The sequence below is a fragment of the Neovison vison genome, chromosome 8 (assembly GCF_020171115.1).
Source record: "Neovison vison isolate M4711 chromosome 8, ASM_NN_V1, whole genome shotgun sequence".
Classification (NCBI taxonomy): Eukaryota; Metazoa; Chordata; class Mammalia; order Carnivora; family Mustelidae; genus Neogale; species Neogale vison.
Window position 1 is genome coordinate 60215975 of NC_058098.1, and position 21565 is coordinate 60237539.

General features: G+C 38.7%; 1 long non-coding RNA gene across 1 annotated transcript; it reads left to right on the top strand.

Annotated features, from left to right (window-relative positions):
• The first annotated feature begins 84 nt into the window (after positions 1-84).
• Positions 85-5057, top strand: LOC122916402. The gene is made up of 2 exons (XR_006386184.1): positions 85-466; positions 4802-5057. It is a non-coding gene; the product is annotated as an uncharacterized LOC122916402 (long non-coding RNA).
• The last annotated feature ends 16508 nt before the right edge of the window (positions 5058-21565 follow it).

Genomic DNA, 21565 nt, shown 5'->3' on the forward strand with positions numbered 1-21565 from the left:
CCCAAGCGGAAGCGAGCGGCGTGCGCCTGCGCAGAGGGGAGCGCGACCGGGCTGCGGGGCGGTGGCTCCGCGGGGACGTGGCGGCTTCCAGGCGGGGAAGAGTTAGCGGGTGCCAGTTTTGTGATGGTAATGGTGATGCTGTCTATTTCCTTGGAGGGAAGACTGCTTCTGGTGTTGGAGGTCGGAAGGGAACTGTGCTGAGGTTCACCACAGAATATGGGGCCGCCTGGGGTGGCGGCCAGCCCCGCCTTCGGGAGACCCACAGACTCAGGCCCTACTTGGCTCTGCGTGACCTGGAGGGGTGCCTATGACCCCTTCAAACTTCATTCTGTCTGTTGGAAAAGCAGGCAGAAATAAGGTAGACTAACCTTAGAGAGCAGTGAGAATCCTGCAAATGCTTCTGGAGCCCAAGGGGAGGTTACAGTTTCCTGGAGTAATAATCCTAAGCGCACAGTACATAAACATGGTAAGTTAAATAATACACGTGCAGTACACAAGAGAAGAACACGATAAATAAAACGATATGGTATGGTGGCAAATGGTAGAAGAAAAGCACTGTCTCTGGGATCGGGGTGGGGGGAAGATGGGGGGGTACTGGTGTCCTTTGGTAGCTTGGAAGAGGGGACATGTAGGCTGAAAAGATTGAGGAGGTATATGTGGCTGAAACTTTCTGAACAAACTTAAGTCATCAGAGAAACAGGCAGGAGGCAGGTTCATTCAGGACTTAAAAGGCCCTGGTAGAGCGTTAGGGTTTAATTCTAAGTGCAGTGAGAGGAGGTAAGCAGTGCATGACACCAGATGGTGTGTTATCAGTCATGTAGCACAGTGACTTGACACATGGTAAGTATTTAATATTACCTATGGTGACACTCCTCTTTTATTCAGGAGCTTGTTTCAGCACTCATTCCTTTCTTGCTCTGGTATAAAGAGTCTGAGATTTTCAAGAAAATCTCATTTTAATTGTGCAGGTTGCTAAATGACTACATCTGTAGGATTCGATCTTGCAGAGTTTATCATGTGAAAGTTAGGGTACTGTTTAGGAAAGAATGGGGTACTGAAATTTAGAGTGGAGATACATGGTTGGAGCCAGATGAAGCTGTCAATCTTGACCCCCCCAAGTCACTCTGAACCTCCTTTGCCACCAGAAGTAGTGAGTCCTCTTGTGTCTAAGGAAATTAGCCTTCCTGTGCTTAAAGTTTTTGTGATTAACCCATCTGAGGTAGGTGCCTTAAGAGGGGAATGCTCATGTTTTTCAAGACCCATTGAAACTACTTACTGTGTTGGCTCAGGTCATGGTCTCAAGGTCCTGGGATGGAGCCTGACATCAGGCTTTCTGCTCAGCAGGGAGCCTGCTTCCTTCTCTGTCTCAGCCTGCCTCTCTATCTGCTTGTGATGTCTCTCTCTCTGTCAAATAAATAAATAAACCAAAAAAAAAAAAAAAAAAAGAAAGAAAGAAAGAAAAAGAAAAGAAAGAAAAAGAAACTACTCACTGTGTTCACAGATAAATAGCTAGGGTAAAAATCTCTTCTTGTTCCAGAGGGCAGGTAGACATTATGGCCTCTGAGGAAATTGTTTACACACCAAAAGAATTGAAAGACTCTGCTAATGTATAATCAGCACACCTTGGAAATGTATGGGGTAGAGAATTTAGGTGTGTCAGATTAAGGAGAGAAAAATATAACGCTAGATTAGGCAGAATTCACTGATAAAGGTGCACTTGCTAGAGATTCCAGATGTAATGCTTTAGGTTGGAGAGCTAGAGGTGACTCTTCATAGTTTACTTGGTTGGTTGGCTGATAACATGGACTCCAAGATGACTTACATTTAAGTCTTGGGATGCCAGATGTTTTCTGGCATAATATGAAAAAAGGGGATCCAGAGCTTTGAGAGATAAGAATGTTAGAGTGGATTTACAGAGTATGACCTGCATGCATATCCCCCAAATATATTCCATTAAAAGGCCCAGAAGACACTACCTTAATAAGGCATTGAGGACTATGTTAGTGGGAAGAACTCTTACATTCTTGGAAAGGCTTGTGATTGCTCTCTGTTTAGGCTGGGTGTAGCTATGGGTGATACGGCTTTTGAGGTGAGCTCCCTGGTTTAAATGGAGGTAAAAAGATTCCAGATTGTTAGAGGCCAGGTGGTAGCACTTTGACATCAAAGATGAGGTGGGCGCATTTATTGTAAAAGGTAGCATGTATCAGTAATCAGAACGCCTTTGCTTTCAAGGATTTTTGACTCTGGATAATTGACCATAATATCCGTGGGAATGAAATAGTCTACTAGAATGTTGTTTGAGCTATATAACAGAAAAAAAACCTCTGGATTGGGTACCCAGAATCCTGACTTGACTTGCCACAGGAGAATTAAAACCTCTCACTCACTACTAGACAAAAATCAATTCATAAACAGCCTCTTGATCTCAAGGGGAGTCTAGGTAACCTTAGAATGAATCTTGATGCATTTACATGAGTATGTACCATAAATCTTCCTCTATACTTTCCACTATGTATCCTGCAGCTATTACTAGAGTGGGCATTATGAAAAAGGAAATAGCCAGATCTTTGGAGAATTACTAGACGCTGGCTCCAGAGTGACGCTAATCATTAGGGGCTCAAAATGCACTATGCCCCACCAGTAAAAATGGAGCTGAATTGGTTATTCTCAAGACCATGTCTAAGATTCAGTGATTTGCTAGGAGTACTCACACGATTCAGCATATAGTCATAGCTAAGATTTATTACAGGAAAATGACACAAAGCAAAATCAGCAAAGTGACTTGCATGGAATGAAGTCTGAAGAAAAATAGGTACAAGCTTCCAAGAGTCCTATTCCAGTGGAGTCACACAAGACATCATTAATTCTTCCAGCTATAAGTTGTGACACATGTGAAATGTTGTCTACCAGGGGAAATTGATAGAGACTCAGTGCCTGTGTATCATGTAACTACCCTAAGCTACTGTGCAGAAAGGAGTTAACATAACAGGCCTATTATCCTTTGAAAAAGTCTGCCTAAAATGTTTTTGCTTGGGACAGCTACATGCAAAAGAATGAAAGAGGACCACATTCTTATATTTTACACAAAATAAACTCAAAATGGATTAACGATCTAGATGTGAGAGATGCAACCATGAAATACTAACAGAGGCAGTAGTTTTGACATTGACCTTAGCATGATTTTCTAGATAGGTCTCCTTAGGCAGGAGAAACAAAAGCCTACTGTCTTCACCTAGACGTAAGGTTGTATGTGCACATCATGAAATGGAAATTAATATTGGGCTCTTCCAGAAATTACAAATTGCATGAGCTGGTGGCCTGACTCAGGAGTCCTTCAATATAGACACTTGTTGCGTTGTCTCCTCCATCCCTCCATGGCCTTTTGGGAGTTTCTTACAACCAACTTGATGGAGGAAGAAAAGTCCTCAGGCAGGTTTATAAATGAGAAGCATGATATTCTGGTACCACCTCAAAGTAGACAGCTGTAGCACTACAGTACTACACAGGAGTGACTCTGAAGTAGAGTGGTGAAGGAAAATGTTAACATTAGTTGGAACTTCAAGTGGCACTTTGGTTGGTCACTTTGTCTGGAGTGAGAGATGGCCAAAAATAAAATGCACTATTTGTGGGCAATTTCTAATAGGCTAGATGCAATAGACTTAGAAGATAAATGGCAAATAATTCTACAGAAGAGCTATATGACTGGATGTCTAAAGGGGCACAGGATGTAGAAGATATTTTTCTCCTGTGTGAATGCCTACCATTGGATATCTACTGCAGAGGGCTTTAATAATCAGGCAGACAAAGGTATTGATTGGTTGATGTCAGTTCCAAATACACATAAAATTGCCCTGCTATGTGATACTGGAGAAGAACCCTATCGAAATTTCTCTTTTACTAGCTGGTATAATGTTAAATTTTTTTAGTAAAAGGTGCTAAGGGGACACTTCATGAGGAAGGAGCTTCTCTTCCAGATGAATGCGTTTTTCTCTCTTCTTGCTCCTGTGGTGTATGGCACCCAGAAGAGTGTGAAATCCCCAGTGGTGCTTAGCTTCCAGCAAGTTTCAGTGGCATCCATGCATGCTGCAAATTCCTTTGGCATCCTAGCTGGTCTCCAAGTGAACCTGCCAGGTGCCCTAGCAAATAATTTCCTAGCCATTTCCACAGATACCCCAGCTGGTGGCTTTCCAGTGAGTTTCATGAGTGTTCCAGCTGAGGGCAAGTTACAAAGACATCCAGATTTGATAGGAAGAAAATAAAACTGTCAAGAGTGGACCATACTCGTAGACCACATGGTCATCTATATTAGAAATACTAAGGGATCTACAGGAAATCTACTAGAACCAAGAGTTTAATGAGGTTGCAAAATACAAGATCATTGTACAAGTAACAATTTAGTCACATATCCTAACAACAGTTAGAAACTGGAGTTTAAGAGGAAAACCATTAAGAAAGCATTAAATATGGGGGCGCCTGGGTGGCTCAGTGGGTTAAAGCCTCTGCCTTCGGCTCAGGTCATGATCCCAGGGTTGGAATCAAGCCCCGCATCGGGCTCTCTGCTCAGCAGGGAGTCTGCTTCCCTTCCTCTCTCTCTGCCTGCCTCTCTGCCTACTTGTGATCTCTGTCTGTCACATAAATAAATAAAATCTTAAAAAAAGAGAAAGCATTAAATATGAAATACAGATAAATTTGATTAAAAACCGTGCAGAGAGATGATCCATTTTGGACCTATTGAGTTCCAATGCTTTTTACTGGGCACAGCAAGCCTCTAACCATTATTTTATTTATGTCATTTTCACAGACCTGATTATACAGCTGGTAACCTTGAAAGGTGAGGTAATGTCCTTCCTCTGCTCAAAGATAAAGCCGACTTTCTGGTTGCAAACAAGCTCAGTGTTCATCAGTTGTGTGTAAAAACCACTATGTATACAGAATCAGAATCCATGTGGGTCTGCTGCATCACTTCCATGGAACATGGAGGCAAGAGAAACTGGTGCAAACATGCTGATGTTTATGCTGCTTGTCATGTCATGAGTAATAAAGTCTTTTGTCTCTGATACAGAGGTCCATGTCTTCTGTTGGCATCTGTGAAACAGTGTAATAGGCTAACTTAATTTTTAGATGGCATAAGATTAAATTAAACACCAAGCAAAGACCTGTACACTGAGAGATAGAGGAAAAAAAAAAACAAAAAACTGAGTAAGTGGAGAGATATACTATGATCATGGACTAGAAGACTGAATATTAATATATTATTCTCATTTGTCATTAGAATGACTACAGATGAAAAGACTATACAAAGTGTTGGTGGGATATGGAATAATAATTCTAGTGGGAATGTGAAATGCCACATCCATTTTCAAAAGAGATTGGAAATTTCTTTAAAAAGTTGATCAGCTAAACATACATCTACCGCATAAACCTCAGCAGTTACACTCTGAGATATTTGCCCAATGTATATGAGAACATATATCCAAAAAAGGTTTGTACAGAGATGTCCATACAAGCTTTATTTGTAGTAGCCCCAGACTAGAAACGATCCATCAGAAGGTGACTTGCTAAACAAATTGTAGTAAATCCATACAATGGAGTACTACTTAGCAATAAAGTGTGTGAATTCATACTACAATATGGATGAATCTCAAAATAATTAAGTTGACTGAAGAAATCAGATAAAATTAAATACATGTTGTGGGATTCCATGAATGTGAAGATTTCACAGAACTCTGTTCTCATCTCCAATATATAAAAACCTTGGAAGTTGCAACTGCCAATCTTACAATAAGTAAAAAAATGGAGAAACTGGAAACCAACAACTTTTAATAGATCCATCTGAAAACTGAGGTCTGGAGAGCGCCTAATACAGACGATTACTGTGAAGGTCAACTTAATGGGAACAGAAGTTGCTGGTACTGGCAACCAGTAGGAACACTTACGTGGTAATTTTAATGCATTGCTGGAGGCTGAGAGTGGACTAAACTCTAAGAATCTAAGGATTCTTAGAGTTTAGTCTTAGGGATCCCCATACTCATGGTATTTGGCAATAGAAGCTTTACACCAGATTCTCATGGTGAAGATAAACATTTCATGGTGAGAAAAGTAAACATTTAAAGGTATACCCATAAGAAAATTAACAGTTTTGAGATACACCAACTTCATTTTCTATGACAAAGGTTTACTCTTGAAGAGAAACTACCAGAGTCTTATCTGACCTGAAAAAAAGACAATTAATTCCAGCACCCTCTAATCTTTTTATTTCACACAAAAGAAAAAAAAAAAAGACTAAGGTATCTTCTAAGAAAAGTCAAAATCCAAGGACTTTGAACTCACTAAAACAATGAGATTTAATCATGAGGTTATAGAATATCCCCCCTTCCCTACAACTGAAGAAAATATCAACAGAGATCCAGTATAGTAACAGTGCATTACAACTGAGAAAGATGTAAAACAATAGACTCTATAAAGAAGGACTTTCTAAAGAAAGCAGGGAAGGAGAAACAAGGGAACTGGATGAAACTGAAGCTATAAAAATATTAAGTGTAGCCTATAGCTATAAAAATGTTAAATGTAACCTAATTCCTAGCAATATTAATATAAAACCTTACATTAAACGCCTAATTACTTGTGTTTCTGTTCCCCAATACATACATGTCTGGCTTTGAGCAAAAATTTTACAACCCAGTAAAGGGCAAAAATGAACATTCTGAAAAGATAAGCATCAGAACCAGATTTAGAACAGGTCTTGTAAAAAAAAAAAAGAACAGGTCTTGAAATTATAAAAGGATTTAAACTAACTACGCTAGGGCTATTATGGAAAGTAGACAACATGCAGGGACAGAAAGACAATGCAAGCAGGGATGAAAACTCTAAGAAGGAATCAAAAGGAAATCATAGAAATCAAGAACATTGTAATAGAAATGAAGATTGCCTTTGATGTGCTTATCAGTAAACTGGACTCAGCACAGAAAAGAATTATTGAGTTTGAAGATAGGTCAGAAGAAAATTCCCAAAGTGAAAAGCAAAGATAAAATATAATGAATGTTTTTTTTAAAAAAATGTCAAAATATTGAAGATCTGTGGACAGTTTCCAAAAGTATGTGATATACATAATTGAAATACCAGAAGAAGAAAGAGAACTTTTTGAAGTAACAATGATCTAGAATTTCCCAAAATTAATGATAGAAACTATACCATAGGAAGCTCAGAGAATACCAAGCAGGATAAATACCAAAAACCCTACAATGACCTGTATATTCAAAATACAGAAAACCAAAGAACAGCACCAATATTCAACTGGATCTAATTGACATTTATGAAATACCTCATCTAGCATCAGCCTTCATCTCAAATTCACTTTGACATTCAATTAAAGAGGCCACATTCTGGGCCTTAAAATAGACCTTAACAAATTTAGAAAAATAGAAAAAGTAGGCATAATGGAAAAACTGGAAATTGGTAACAAAAAATTTTCAGATTTTCAACACCCTTGAAGATTAACAACAAACTTTGAAATAACACATGGCTCAAAGATTAAGTCTTACAAGAAATTTAAAAAATATTTTTGGGCTACCTGGGTGGCTCAAGCAGTAAAGCAGCCCGACTCTTGATTTTGGCTCAGATCATGATCTCTCAGATTGACTGAGTCTGGTGATGGGCTCCCCACTCACTGGGGAGTCTGCTTGAAGATTATCCCTCTCCCTCTGACCCTTCTGCTTGTGGTCTCTCTCTCTCTCTCTCTCTCTCTCTCATATAAAAAAAAAATTTTTTTCAACTAAATGAATTGTGAAATGCAACAGTTGCGGCACTCTGAGGGAAATTTATTACATTGAGTACACATATCTGAAAGAAGAAAGATCTGAAATCAGTAATCTAAACCTATAAGGAAACTAAAGGAAGAACAATTTTAATTTCTTTCTTTGGGACCAAGTTTTCTAATATGTATCTATATGTAATATATGGTCCTTCTTCCCAAAGAACTTCCTTTAACAATTCTTAAAGTGTAGATCTGCTGGTGGTGAAGTGTCTCTTTTTATTGTATGAGTAGCCTTGATTTTCCTTCATTTTAAAGGGTATAGAATTATGGAATGGCATGTGGGTTTTACTTTTTCCAGCACTTAAAACATTTCACTCCATCATCTTCTATCATGTTATCTAATGAAAAGTCTTGCTATAACTCTTTTTCCTCTATGGGTAATTTGACTTTTTTTCCTTGGCTGCCTTTAAGATTTTTATCTTTGTCTTTGGTGTTCAGCAGTTTGCATATGATAGACCTACTTTTTTTTCTTCCTATTTTGGTATTAGTATTACTTAATATTTCCTGAGTCACTTGGTTCTGTTTGGTGTATTCCATAGCCATATTTCTTAAAGTATTTCTTCTGCCCCATTTTCTGTCTTCTGTAGGGACTCCAGTGATACATGCTTTACCCCATTTATTACTGCCCATCCAATTTTGAATGGTGTGTTCTCTTTATTTTTTCCCCCTCTTTTTTCTTTTTGCATTTCACCTTGGGTAATCTCTATTGATCTATCTTCAAGTTCACTGATTCTTTCCTTAGCTTTGTTTAGTTTGCTGATGAATTTGATAAAGGCTGTCTTCATCGCTGTTACTGTGTTTTCGTGTCCAGAATTTGCATTTGATTCTTATTGTTTACATATCTCTGCTAAAGATAAATATCAAGTCTTAAATATTGTCTACCTTTTCCATTACGGTCTTTAACATTTATTAGTTATTTTAACTCCATATTATGATAGCTTCAATACAGTCTCTTTAGACTCTGCTTTTTCTTTCTTTTTATTTTTTCAAGTTTTATTCAATTAGGTAATCTCTGTCCCTAATGTGGGACTCAAACTTGCAATCCCAAGATCAAGAGTAACATTCTCTTCCAACTGAGCCAGCTAGGAACCCCTCTTTTTTTAAAAAACAACATTGTTGAGGTGTGATTTATATTATACCATTCACCTATTTAACATGTACAATTCATGAGTTTTTTGAATACTCATGAGGTTGTGCAGCCATCACCACAATCAATTTTAAAGTATTTTAGTCACTTGAAAAAGATAACCTGAACATTTAGCTATCACCCAGCAGCCCCCCAACCTTCCTAAGCCCTAGGAAGTCAGTAATCTTTTTTCCGTCTCTATATTTGCCTATCTGGACATTTCATAATAAATGGAATTGTGCAATATGTGTTCCTTTATGACCAATTTTTATTGCCGTATTGATGTCAAGGTTCAACCTATTGTAACATGGATGCTAATAACATTCATTGTGAGGATATTTCATATTTTATTTATCCATTCATTCATTGGTTAATATCATTTGGGTTATTTCCAATTTGAGGATATTGTGGATATAATACTGCTATGAACATTTGTATACAAATTTTTGTGAGATATATTTTCCATTTTTCTTTTTTTTAAGATTTCATTTGTTTATTTGAAAGAGAGCAAAATAGCAAGAGAGAGAGCACAAGCAGGGGGGAAGGGAGAAGCAGGCTCCCCACTGAGCAGGGAACCCAATGTGGGGCTAGATCCCAAGACCCTGGGCTATGACCTGAGCCCAAGGCAGACACTTTAACCGACTGAGCCACCTAGGCGCCTCTGAATAGTTGTTAATGGGAACAGTAGAGACAGTGGTGGGCCATGCTCAGTCAGAAGGCTTAGGGGGACAGAGACCATCAGAAAGCACATGAAGATTTTTTGCCAGCAGGTCAGAAAGTCATCCACCTGGTGACCATAGAGGAGTTCATTAATAACAGATGGTTTTGGGGATGCCTGGGTGGCTCAGTTGGTTAAGCGTCCGCCTTCGGCTCAGATCATGATCAAACTGTTTTCAAAATTAGCTATAAAATTTTATATTCCCACCAGCAGGGGATGTGTGTTCTAATGTTTCCATATCCTCATCAATACTTATTATCTAATGGTAGTTGTGTGGATTCACTTTTGCTGATGGCTAATACTATTGAGCATCTTTTATGTGCATATTTGCCATTTGCAATGCATGTATTCTTTGGAGAAATGTCTGTTCAGATACTTTGCCCATTTTTAAATTGAGTTGTCTTTTTGTTATCAAGTTATAAAAATTCTTTATATATTCTAGATGCAAATCTCTAAGCAGATATGTGAATTACTAATATCTCTCCCATTCTGCAGGTTATCTTTTCACTTTCTGATAGTATTCTTTGATAAACAATAGTTTTAACTTTGAGGATGTCCAGTCTGTTTTTTTTTTCTCTTGTTTGCTTGTGTTTTTGTTGTGATATCCAAAAACATGTTGCATAATCCATAGTCATATGCCCATGTTTTTTTCTAAAAATTTTATAGTTTAGCTCTTAAATTTTGGTCTTTGACCCATAGTGAATTAATTTTTTCTATATCTCGTGAGAAAGGGGTGGGGAGAGAGTGGGCCATGGCTTAAATGTCAAGGACGCTTGCTGTTTTTATCAAATTTTTAGTAGACTTTTTGGCTCAATGTTTCTACATTTTGTGTACGCCTTTAGGACAATTTCCTTAGACTTTAAATGGTTGGGTTTGAAAGAGCTTTTACCTTTATGCTCTCTATCTCTCTATCAAATAATTAAATGAAATCTTAAAAAAAAAAAAAAAGTGGGAGGGCACCTGGGTGGCTCAGTTGGTTAGGCCTCTAACTTCAGCTCAGGTGACAATCCCAGCATCCTGGGATCAGGGCCCCGCATCAGGCTCCCTGCTCAGCAGAGAGTCTGCTTCTCCCTCTCTCTCTACCTGCTGCTCTGTCTACTTGTGCTCTCTATCTCTCTGTCAAATAAATAAATAAAATATTTTTAAAAAGTAAATAATAGATTTTACCAGTTATGCTTGTGTTATTAGGGAACATGTCCATGAAGCGCTGCAAGCTGCCATTCCTGAAGTAAAACTCAGGTTCCATTTTTTTTAATATTTTATTTATTTATTTGACAGACAGAGATCATCACAAGTCAGGCTCTATTTTTTTTCTTGCTTCTCACATGTTCTGTAATAGTTTGTCGAAAAATTGGCATATTCTATAGAACACTAGTTAGTCAGATAAATAAAAATATATACGTACATTTTGCTTATATATTTAGAGGTAAGCATAACTTTCCTTCTGCTGATCCTTCAGCATGAGGGTATGTGCTAATCTAGTCAGGAGTTGGACTGAGCTTGAAATTTGTTGTTGCCCAGTTACCCTCAGCGATTACCCTCTTGGTTATTCTCAGTGCGCCGTAGGCTTGATGTTTCTAGAGCATCAAGAAACATTTGGGGGACATTTGAGACTGCCCGGCATACTTCTGATTGCCATAACTGGGAGTGTGCTACTAGCATCTCTGGTGAGTAGAGAACAGAGATACTGCTAAATATCCTGCACCTCACAGGAGAGCATCCATAAGAGAATTATCCAGTACATAATGTCAGTAGTGCCCGAGTTAGGAAACACTGCTCTAGAGACACTTTATGTTTCAGGTGGTTTGCTAGAGTGTTTTCCATAACATCTGCTTCTCTCTTGGCTGGCTTTGCGCTGCCCCTCAGAGACAGTCTTTCTCTTGCAGGTCCGAGTTGTAGTCCACTGTTATTTCTATTGGACTCACGTCAGTATATTGGTGGCTGGCATGTATATTGACATGTAGACTGTCAGTATACTGGTGCTGAGTATGTCTTAGCCAGGTACTGTGAATCTGAGGCTTGGCGATAGGGCCTTTCAGAAGTGTTCACATTCTCATCCAGTTGTAGTACTGGGCCTGGGACCACATGTTCTGGTTGCCAACTTAGGAAGAGTTATTTTTGTTTTGTTTTGTTTTGTTTTGTTTTGTTTTTCGAGAGAGAGAGAGAGAGAAGACACATGAGCAGGAATGGGGAGGGCAGAGAGAGAGAGAGAGAGAATCTTAAGCAGGCTCCATGCTCAGTGTGGAGCCCATTGTGGGGCTTGATCTAATGGCCCTGAGACCATGACCTGCGCTGAAATCAAGAGTTGGACACTTGACAGACTGAGCCACCCAGGTGCTCTGGGAGAGGTTTTTATGAATAGACTTTATTTTTCATATTGGTTTTAGGTTCACAGGAAAAAATAAGTGTAAAGCGTAGAGTTCCTATATATCCCCTGCCTCCATACATGCACAGTTTCCCTGATTATCAACATCCTGTGCCATAATGGTATATTTGTTATAATCAGTGAACTTAAATTGAACCACCACTGTCACAAAGACCATGGTTTCATTTTGTTTTGTACAGTCGGTGGGTTTGGACAAATACATAATGGCATCTATCCACTACTAGAGTATTGTACAGAATAGCCTCACTGCTCTAACATATTCTTCATGCTGTGTGCTTATTCCTGTTTCTCTTAGGGAAAAGTTCCTTCCTTCCTTCCTTTTTCCCTCCCTTTCTTTCTTGCCTTTTTTTTTTTTTAAAGAAAAAATCCTTTTGTCTTTGTCAGCTACAAAGGGTTTTCACCAATGAGTGCCCTAGTGGACATTGTGCTTTTCTTCTCCGTGCAGATTAAGGCTTTTGTTCCAGAGGGGAGGCAGTTCAGTAGAGGTTGGCAGTGGCTATTTTTCTATGCACACAGGCGTTATTGAGGTCAGAGGTGGTCAAGATTCTCACCAGTCTGTGTAAATACCTAGTAGGGTTTGTTGACATGAATAAGTTGGTGCAGATCGCTCTGTGTGGGACCTGTAGGATTCATCCTAGCCACACTTGGCCGATAGCAATTCATAAGGAAATTTTAGTTGAATATTCTTAGGAACTTGTATGTCACTCAGCCTCGTCCACTATAGGTTAGCAAATGCTTAGGTCCTTTTTCTTCCTACAGGTACCTGTTTTTCCTCAGAGACCCATACTGGTTGGTTGTTTAACTTACACCTCAATTCTCTCATGTGTTCAAGAAGAATGATTCATGTGAAGTTTGTCTAACCTTTCATTTGAGGAAAAGGTGGAGATAAAATTCTTTCCAGTGCTCTACACTTCCAAGGTGAAAAGGGAACTTATTACTTTTTTTTTTTTAATATTGCTATAATTCTTTGACAATGGATGTTGAACTGAAATCTTCACAGAGCATCTAATTCCTGGCTTAAGTTCCATGTTCTGGAGTAAAACATTAGGGTCCCACCTAAGCTTATGACCTCATTTTATCTTAATTAAGTCCTAATAGGCCCTGTGTCCAAATACAGCCACACTGGGGGTTAGAGATTCAATGTATGAATTTGGTGGAGGTGGGGCACACAAATCAGCGTAATAAGAAACCATGCCACAGAGGGATCAGAATTACCTTAGTTTCCTTCCTGATAAAATAGGGGAAATCATAGACTTATTGTAGTGGGTTATTGTGAAGCAAAGCACTTAGAGGAGTGCTTAGAGCAAAGTGAGAGCTATGTACTGCTGGGTGTTACTATTTCGTTTCTTTGTCATTTTTGTTATTTAGCTGTTGTGTTATTTGAGTATTCTAATATGTCCTGATTTTCAAGTGCTTACTCCATACTGTATATGTAATTAAATTCACAGAACTTAGAACTTAAAAGACTTGGCTGAGGGAAAACATGAAGAGAAGTTGCGCAGCCCTCTCTGTAGAAACTACCAGCATGTTCAACAGTTCTGCAGACAGTGGCCACTCTGGACAGCTTCTGACTGGATTTTTCACACCAGCGCAATACCAACTATTTTCTCCTCTTGGAGACGTGGTAGCAGGAAGGTCGCATGAATGTGTCTCTGTGCATTGCACTCCAACCTGTGGATCAGATTGGCTTTCCTTTGGGGTACATAACCAGAACTGGCTCGCAGACACTGAGCCTATTTGAGCATCTTGCTTTGGGAAAGTCATCTGAGGTGGGAATTAAAAGTCCATCTTTATCTTTACTGATAAAGAAGAACCAGTGGCAAAGGTATGTAAAAAAAAGGCAACACATCCTAGAGCCAAGAGTAAAAATATCTTTCTCTCTGTTAAAATTCAGGTTATGACACACAAGATTCATGAAAAGCACTTTCACAACCAAGGGACAGGAGAGGGGAATGTTTTCATTCACAGGTTTCTGGCACATGGAGTGTAGCATGTACCTTCAAGAGAGAATTGCAACTAAACAAAGTGGTGAATGAATTAAATCAAAATAGCATCCTTTAAGATGTGTATTTGTATGATAGATAGCTTCTGCTAAGTTACATCTGTTTGATTTCTAGTTTTATGTATCAAAAAAAATTCCCCTTTGGTCCCCAGTTTTGCCTCCAAAATGTCTTATTGTGTTTTGATTACAAATAAAGGTAGCTTTTTTTTTTGGACAAATAAATTCTAATTTTTTTACCTCTTTCAGGAGTTGATGTACTTAAGTTCACTAATTGAGCTCTTTATGGAATTTAATCTGGAGCTAGATAGTGAACTCTTTTTCAAAGTAAAGGATGTTAATGTAAGCTTTGTGTGACTTACTTGTGTAAGGAGCCGTCAATTTAATGGAGGATGAACTGCCTAAATTAATGAGGTGAATGAGCCGGTGGATCTTCCTGAAGTTGTGTTCAGTGTGAGCTACTTATCAGGGTCTTGATACTTTGGTGGTGTCATCTTGATTTGCTGTATCAAATACTGTGAAAATAGCAAATCTTTGTACTCCAATATTTGTGTTATGTAAAAATCCTAACCACCGACCATGGTGTACCATAGTATGCAAATTTTATCTGTGGCCAGCAGATGGCAGTGTTCAACCCAGTTCAGTTCAATTCCATATGATAACACTTGATCAGCTAAAAATTTTCCTGCCCACCTACCTCAAGTCCTGGTAGGTGTTAGGGATGTGGCAGTAAACAAAAACAGAACCACTAATCACCCACATAGAGTTTGTTGTTCTGTACTACCTATAAGATGAGAAAGCCTTTAAATAATCTACAAAAAGAGAAAGTCTTTAAATCTAAACCTTTAAAACTACAGGACGTGGTTCTGTTGTCACATTGGTGGATGCGGAAGGTAGTGGGGATGAACACACACAAGAACCAAGAACCAGCATAAAAAAATAAAATTTAAAAAGGTTAGTAGAGGGGTGCTTGGGTAGCTCAGTACATTGAGCATCCAACTCTTGATTTCTTTCTTTCTTTTTTAAAGATTTTATTTATTTACTTGACAGAGGGAGAGTGGGAGAGAGAGAGAGAGAGAAAAAAAAAAAAAAACAAGCAGGGGCGCATCAGGCAAAGGAAGAAGCAGACTTCCTGCTGAGCAAGGAGTCCAATGTGGGGCTTGGTCCCAGGACCCCAGGATCATGACCTGACCTGAAGGCAGATGTTTAACAAACTGAGCCACCTAGGTGCCCCCCAACTCTTGATTTCTGCTCAGGTCATGATCTCAGTGTCCTGAGATTGAGCCCATCAGGCTCCACACTGGGCATGGAACTTGCCTAGGATTCTCTCTCTTCCTCTATCCTTCCCCTATCACTCCTTCTCTATATCTCCCCCCACCCCCAAAAAAAAAGAAGTCAGTAGAGTCACAGAGACAGATGACAGTGTTTCATTGGCAGTAAAAATCTTGTTTCAATAATGATCATAGGGAAGCAACTGAAGTTTAGGGTCATGATGCAGTCTATTGTCTTATATTTAAGACTATGAGAGCAGAGTCTCTTACCTGTAACCTCAGGCCAGATGTGTTTAGAGTCAGAATCTTGGGGATTTTGGAAAAGCAATATGCCTTATATTATGTAACACCCCCAATGTAATCTGGGGGAGCCTTCTAATCAAATGCATTCATACTTATGCAATAAAATATAAGAAAATTCACACTATAATTTATATACACCACCCCTATGCCAATTAGGTTTATTTTGCCAACAGCTTTTGGTTTTCAGAGATGGTGGAATGGCAGATAAATATTTTGGATCTATAATATATTATTCCATGACAAAAAAGAATCCAACCCAAAAAAATCTCCAAAAAAAAAAAAATTCGAGTTTTCTGGAAAATGGATTGTCTGTCTATAGAAACTTGTGAGAGTTTGATTCTGTATAGGCCTCATTTTATTGCAGGACACTGTGTTGTGCTTCACAGATACACACAGATGGTTTGTTGGTTAGTTGGTTTTTTACAAATTGGCACTTTGTGGCAGCCTGACATTGAGCAAATCTGTTGGTGCCATTTTCCCAACAGTATTTGCTCACTCATGTCTTTGTATCAGATTTTGGTAGTTCTTACAGTATTTCAAAGTTTTTCATTATTATTATACTTGAATTGCTGCAGTCTCATGATAAAACTGATGGATGAGGAGTTACTTCTTATGGATGAGCAAAGCAGTGGTTTTGAGATGGAATCCACTCCTGGTGAAGGCGCTGTGAAGATTGTTGAAATGACAGCAAAGGATTTAGGATATAACATACACTTAGTTGATAAAGCAATAGCCACAGGTGGAGAAGATGGACTCCAATTTTGAAAGAAGTTCTACAGTGGGTAAAATACTGTCAAACACCATCACTTGCTACAGAGAAATCATTTGTGAGAGGAAGAATCAACCCAGATTGCAAACTTCATTGTTGTCTTATTTTAAGAAATTGCCTTTAGCAAGCACCATCCTGATCAGTGTGTAACCATCAACATGGAGGCAAGACTCTCCAATCACTAAAAAGATAACCACTCATTGAAGCTCAGATAATGGTTCACATTTTTTAGTAATAAAATATTTTAATTAAGATATACCCATTGTATTTTTAGACATGATGCTTTTGTACACTTACAAGACTACAGTATAGTGTAAAAGAGAAGCACTCTCAGTGTTGTGAGAATATAAACTCATGACTTTTATGTGCACTAGGAAACCAAAAAGTCCACTTGACAGGCCTTATTGTGATATTTGTTTGCTTCATTGCTGTGCTCTGGAACCAAATTTACAGTATTTCTGACATATGCCTATGTTTGTTTATAAATTTGTTCAGTACTATTAGGTCCTGGGTATTGTTATTCTTGAATTTTTAAAAACTGAAATGAATTAAAATTAATTTCATTTTGAGAATGTTTAGCATAATGTGGTATTTTGAGAGAATTAAGACTATTGCTGTATCAGGATTGGAAATTATGACTTTGGTAAAACGAATGTTTTTCTCATTATCACACACAAATTAAACATGACTTGGGATTTCTGCTAAGTTTCAGTGTATTTACCAATTAAAAAACACAGTTAACTAAAAAAAAAAAAGATACTGGATTAAAATAATCAAAGCCTTTCATTGTTTACGGTCATGAAGACTTTGGTTGTCAAGTTTTATTTAACTTGAAGAAAACATGAAGGAAATTTACTACACTATCGTGGTGGTAATATGGTGCTAATGATCTTCATATAATCTAGGTTTTAGAAGATTGATTTTTAAACTTTTTTTTAATTAAAAAAAAAAAAAAACCTTGGGGCTCCTGGGTGGCTCAGTGGGTTAAGCCACTGCCTTCGGCTCAGGTCATGATCCCGGGGTCCTGGGATCGAGCCCTGCATTGGGCTCTCTGCTCAGCAGGGAGCCTGCTTCCCTCTCTCTCTCTCTGCCTGCCTCTCCATCTACTTGTGATTTCTCTCTGTCAAATAAATACATAAAATCTTTAAAATTCAAACTATTTAATTTTAAAAAAACCTAAAAACATTTTTGCCACAATTTCTCTAAGTGACAAAAGATTCTAAAAACAAAGTTATTTCCAGGAAGTCAGGAGGATCTCCAAATGAAACTATGATAGTAGAAATGATCAGGATGAGAGGAGAACAGCAGGGGTGACTGAGGAGTTCATGGAGCTTTCAGAAGGGAACAAAGCCAGACCAGCTTGCTTAGTTTGGTGCGTTATGCCTTCTACTACCTGATTTCACAACGCGTCTAAGTTTGTTTGCTTCATTGTTAAGTCTTTATGTTGTTTTCAAAAGTACTTGGAGCAGCTTACATAAGCATACGTAAAATAAAAGGTTAAACAAGTATATGTGGGAGAGAAAATCAGGGTCACACAGGAAGAAAACTAAGGAAGAATGGTAGGGGAAGGAGTGGGAAGCTGGGACATCACCTTTGTACATCTTGGCTTTGACTTTATAAGTACCCAGGTTAGAAGAGAAGCACTCTCCGTGCCATGAGAATATAAGCTCACTAAAGTTAGAGAGCACCGTTTATTCATTGTCACCATTCTGGGACACAGCAATATGTCTTAGAACAGGCATGTGATAAATATGTATTAAATGAATAAAGATTTACAGTATCTCTAAGGTTAAAAAATAACAGTATTGGTCTGTGAAAATAGAACTTCTTTTAGCATTCAGAAATTTCCTCTTGGTCTTCATAAAAAGACACTGTGGTTGCAGGGACCAACATTCTTGATGACATTTAGAAGAACAGTGTAGCAAACTTTATATGGAGATTTCATTTAGTGTTTATATATGATTTTGTAAAAAGATTTTTTAAAATTTATTTGACAGAAACACTGTGAGAGTGGGAACACAAGCAGGGGGGTGGCAGAGGGAGAGGGAGAAGCAGGCTTCCCGATGAGCAGGGGGCCTGATGTGAGGCTCGATCCCAGGACTCGGGATCATGACCTGAGCCGAAGAAGGCAGACGCTGAATGACTGAGCCACTCAGGCACCCCTGGTTTATATATTATTAATTTGTTCATCGAGCATACATTTCTTGATCCAAGTTTTCCCAAGACATGCTTCAAAAAGTGTCTATAGAAGAGCAAGAGTGTAATTAGACAAATAGGGAAAAGTGTTAGAGGTTGTATAATACAGTCTCCTTGGGGATTGCTGCCGGCACTCAACACCTAGAAGAACATGTAGCACATAGTAGGGACTTGGTGCCCATTTGTTGAGTGGGTTAGTGAAGAGTTCATCATGGAAGAGAAGAGACTTCTAATGAGAAGGGAGCAGAATAGGAAAGGACTGGGAGAAATGTTGCTGGTGGCCTAAGAAGGACAATGTATATGGGCGTGGCTGGTACTAGAGGCGCTTGGTGAGAGGTTAGTCTGTTGAAATAAATCCGAGTCCTATCTGGAATGCTATCACAGGGAGTTTTATTTTATATTATGATTGTTAATTTTTTTTTCCATCAAAAAGTGGTCTTCAGCTGAAGGCAAGATAGAAGAGAAACCTAATGTGGATTACGTACCAACACATTTGACACTCGTCCTCTTACCTAATACCCCAATTATCCTCTCAAGTATTGTTCCTATTTTCCGTATAAGAAACTGAAGCTTAGAGATTTGAATGATTTGCCCATGATCACTATCTATGAAAGAAAATTCTTACTCTTCTTAATTCAATGAAATTCTCATTCTAAAAGACTGACAGTTGGGGAGAACTCAGGGAACGGAGCTCTCCTTGCAGGCCCTGTGCTTGTGCCCAGGTTTACTGTATTTGGAAAACAAGTCCAAAGTCTTCACTCAGCTGCCTTGCCTCCTCATTTAGTCTTTGGGACACAGAGAATAACTGAAAGTTGTAACAAAGCTATGGGCTAATGTTTAGGGTACACACATAGAAACATCACCCATGAATTATTGTGAATTGCCTTTGGTGGTGAGACTGCATGCAGATCTCTTTTGGTTTGCCTCTGGCCATGTTCATGTGAACAAGAGCATCTTTACTTCCTGCCACCAAGAACACTTTTACATGCTAAGATCCTTGCCCAAGAGCGTGAATGCCCATAGAGAAAGTGGTTATTTCATATTTTGCCTATTGGAGACTAACTCATAGTCAAGATATTTAATGTGCTTAGGTTTGTGTCTGCCACTTGGTAGATGCTCATGAGTATCAGCTTCTCATTTTTGACAGTCAAGCTCTCCCACGTGCTTATGCTTGTGGCCTTGCAGATTCAGTGTGATAATCATATCAACATAAAAATAGATTCAATAGTCACAAAAAGGATAGGCAATGGAGATGCTTTATTATGGGATTATTATGAGTTGATGTTGGTGCCTCACTATGTCTGTCTCTCCTCATCTCATGGTCTTTCACTAGAAAGGAGTGTGAAGGGATAAACAGACCCTCTGCTCAAATCCATACAGATGATAAGAACCCAGCAGCTTTTTAGCCATCTTCCTGGTGCATAGGTAATTGTTCAGGCGGCGGAGGGAATCTGAGGAAGAGATGCTGAATAGCTGTTAGAAATATTTTAGGAATCATGCAAAATTAGAGGAGTTGCAAATGACAGGTGAAGGGTCTGGTTTTCTAAAAAAGAGAGACACTTTTTGACCCTTGGATGGTAAATTCCATTTCATTTCTTGGAGTCTGATGGGGGAGTCTGATGGGGATTCTCAAAAAGGTGGTGTGTGAGCATCTGCAGAGGAAACACACATGCCCCTCCCCTCCCCGCCATCCCCCCTCACCCCCGCCAAACCCGTTCTTCCAAGTTTCACAAAGAACGGGCCATGCCAGACCAGGGCCATTTCTTCTGTGATGGATTGCCAGTTGGATAGCTCAGAAGGTCATGTATTTGCATCTCAGCCAAGAGTCCTAATACAAATTGATTTTATTTATTTATTTATTTATTTATTTATTTATTTTAGTGCCTGTTGGGTGTCAAGCACTGTGATAAGTACTGGGGATAATGGAGCTAAAGGAGTTCAGTTTCATGATGTCAGAACTACTCTGTTTTATCAAATTAACGTGTACAAACGAGTGGTGGAATTAATTAGATTGGTTACTTAATAAATGACTTAATAAACATATTTTTGTAACAATGCTTATACAATTTTTGGATAAACCATAAATGGTAAGAAAATGTTATTCATTGACAGACCTAGTCAGAAAGATTATTTTTTGTGCATGACAAGGACCAAAATTGAGATGAATTATAATAATGACAAAATTCTATGTTCCTTCCTGCTTATTTTAAAAATCTAATTGTTTGTATGTTTGTGAATTTGTGTTAAAGATTTAGTGATAATGCATATAAACCTTTGTGATTAAATAAAATAAAACTTCCTGGAAAAATCCATCCTCCTCTCCAAAGAGCAGTGTCGGTGCCTACAACCACAACCACAACCACATAGCCACACCAGTCTTGGGAGAAGGGTGGGTGGGGAGCAGGAGAATGTGTCTAGGTCGGCCAGAAGCTCATTATTACAATGTCTGTGTGCTTCATTCTAATGAATCATTTTTTCCACTGGGACATGGACTCTTCCAGGTCAGGGCCTATGTACTGTAAACTTAATATCTTGCAAAATGCCTGGACCCTCACAAGTTCTCAATAAGCACTTCTTCAAGAGTATTTCCTTCTCCAACCCCCCCAAAACCCCTTAATTTGATCTGATATAACATTAATTATGGAATAGCATCTGTATTAGTTTCTCACTGTTGCTGTAACAAATTGATAAAAAGTTAGTGGCTTGTAACAATACAAATTTATTGTCATTACAGTTCCAGAGGTCAGCAAACCCCAAAATCAAGGTGTTGGTAATGCTATTTTTTTTCCTCAGGGAGGCTTTCAAGAGAATCTATGTTCTTTTCCTCTTCCAGGAACTAGAAGCCATCCACATTACTTGGCTTGTGGCACCTTCAAACTGAGAACTTTCTGACCCTTTTTCTTGTCACATTTCTTTCTTTGACCATTCTGTTAGAAGAGATTCTCTACTTTTCTTTTAAAGATTGATATGGTTATATTGGATCT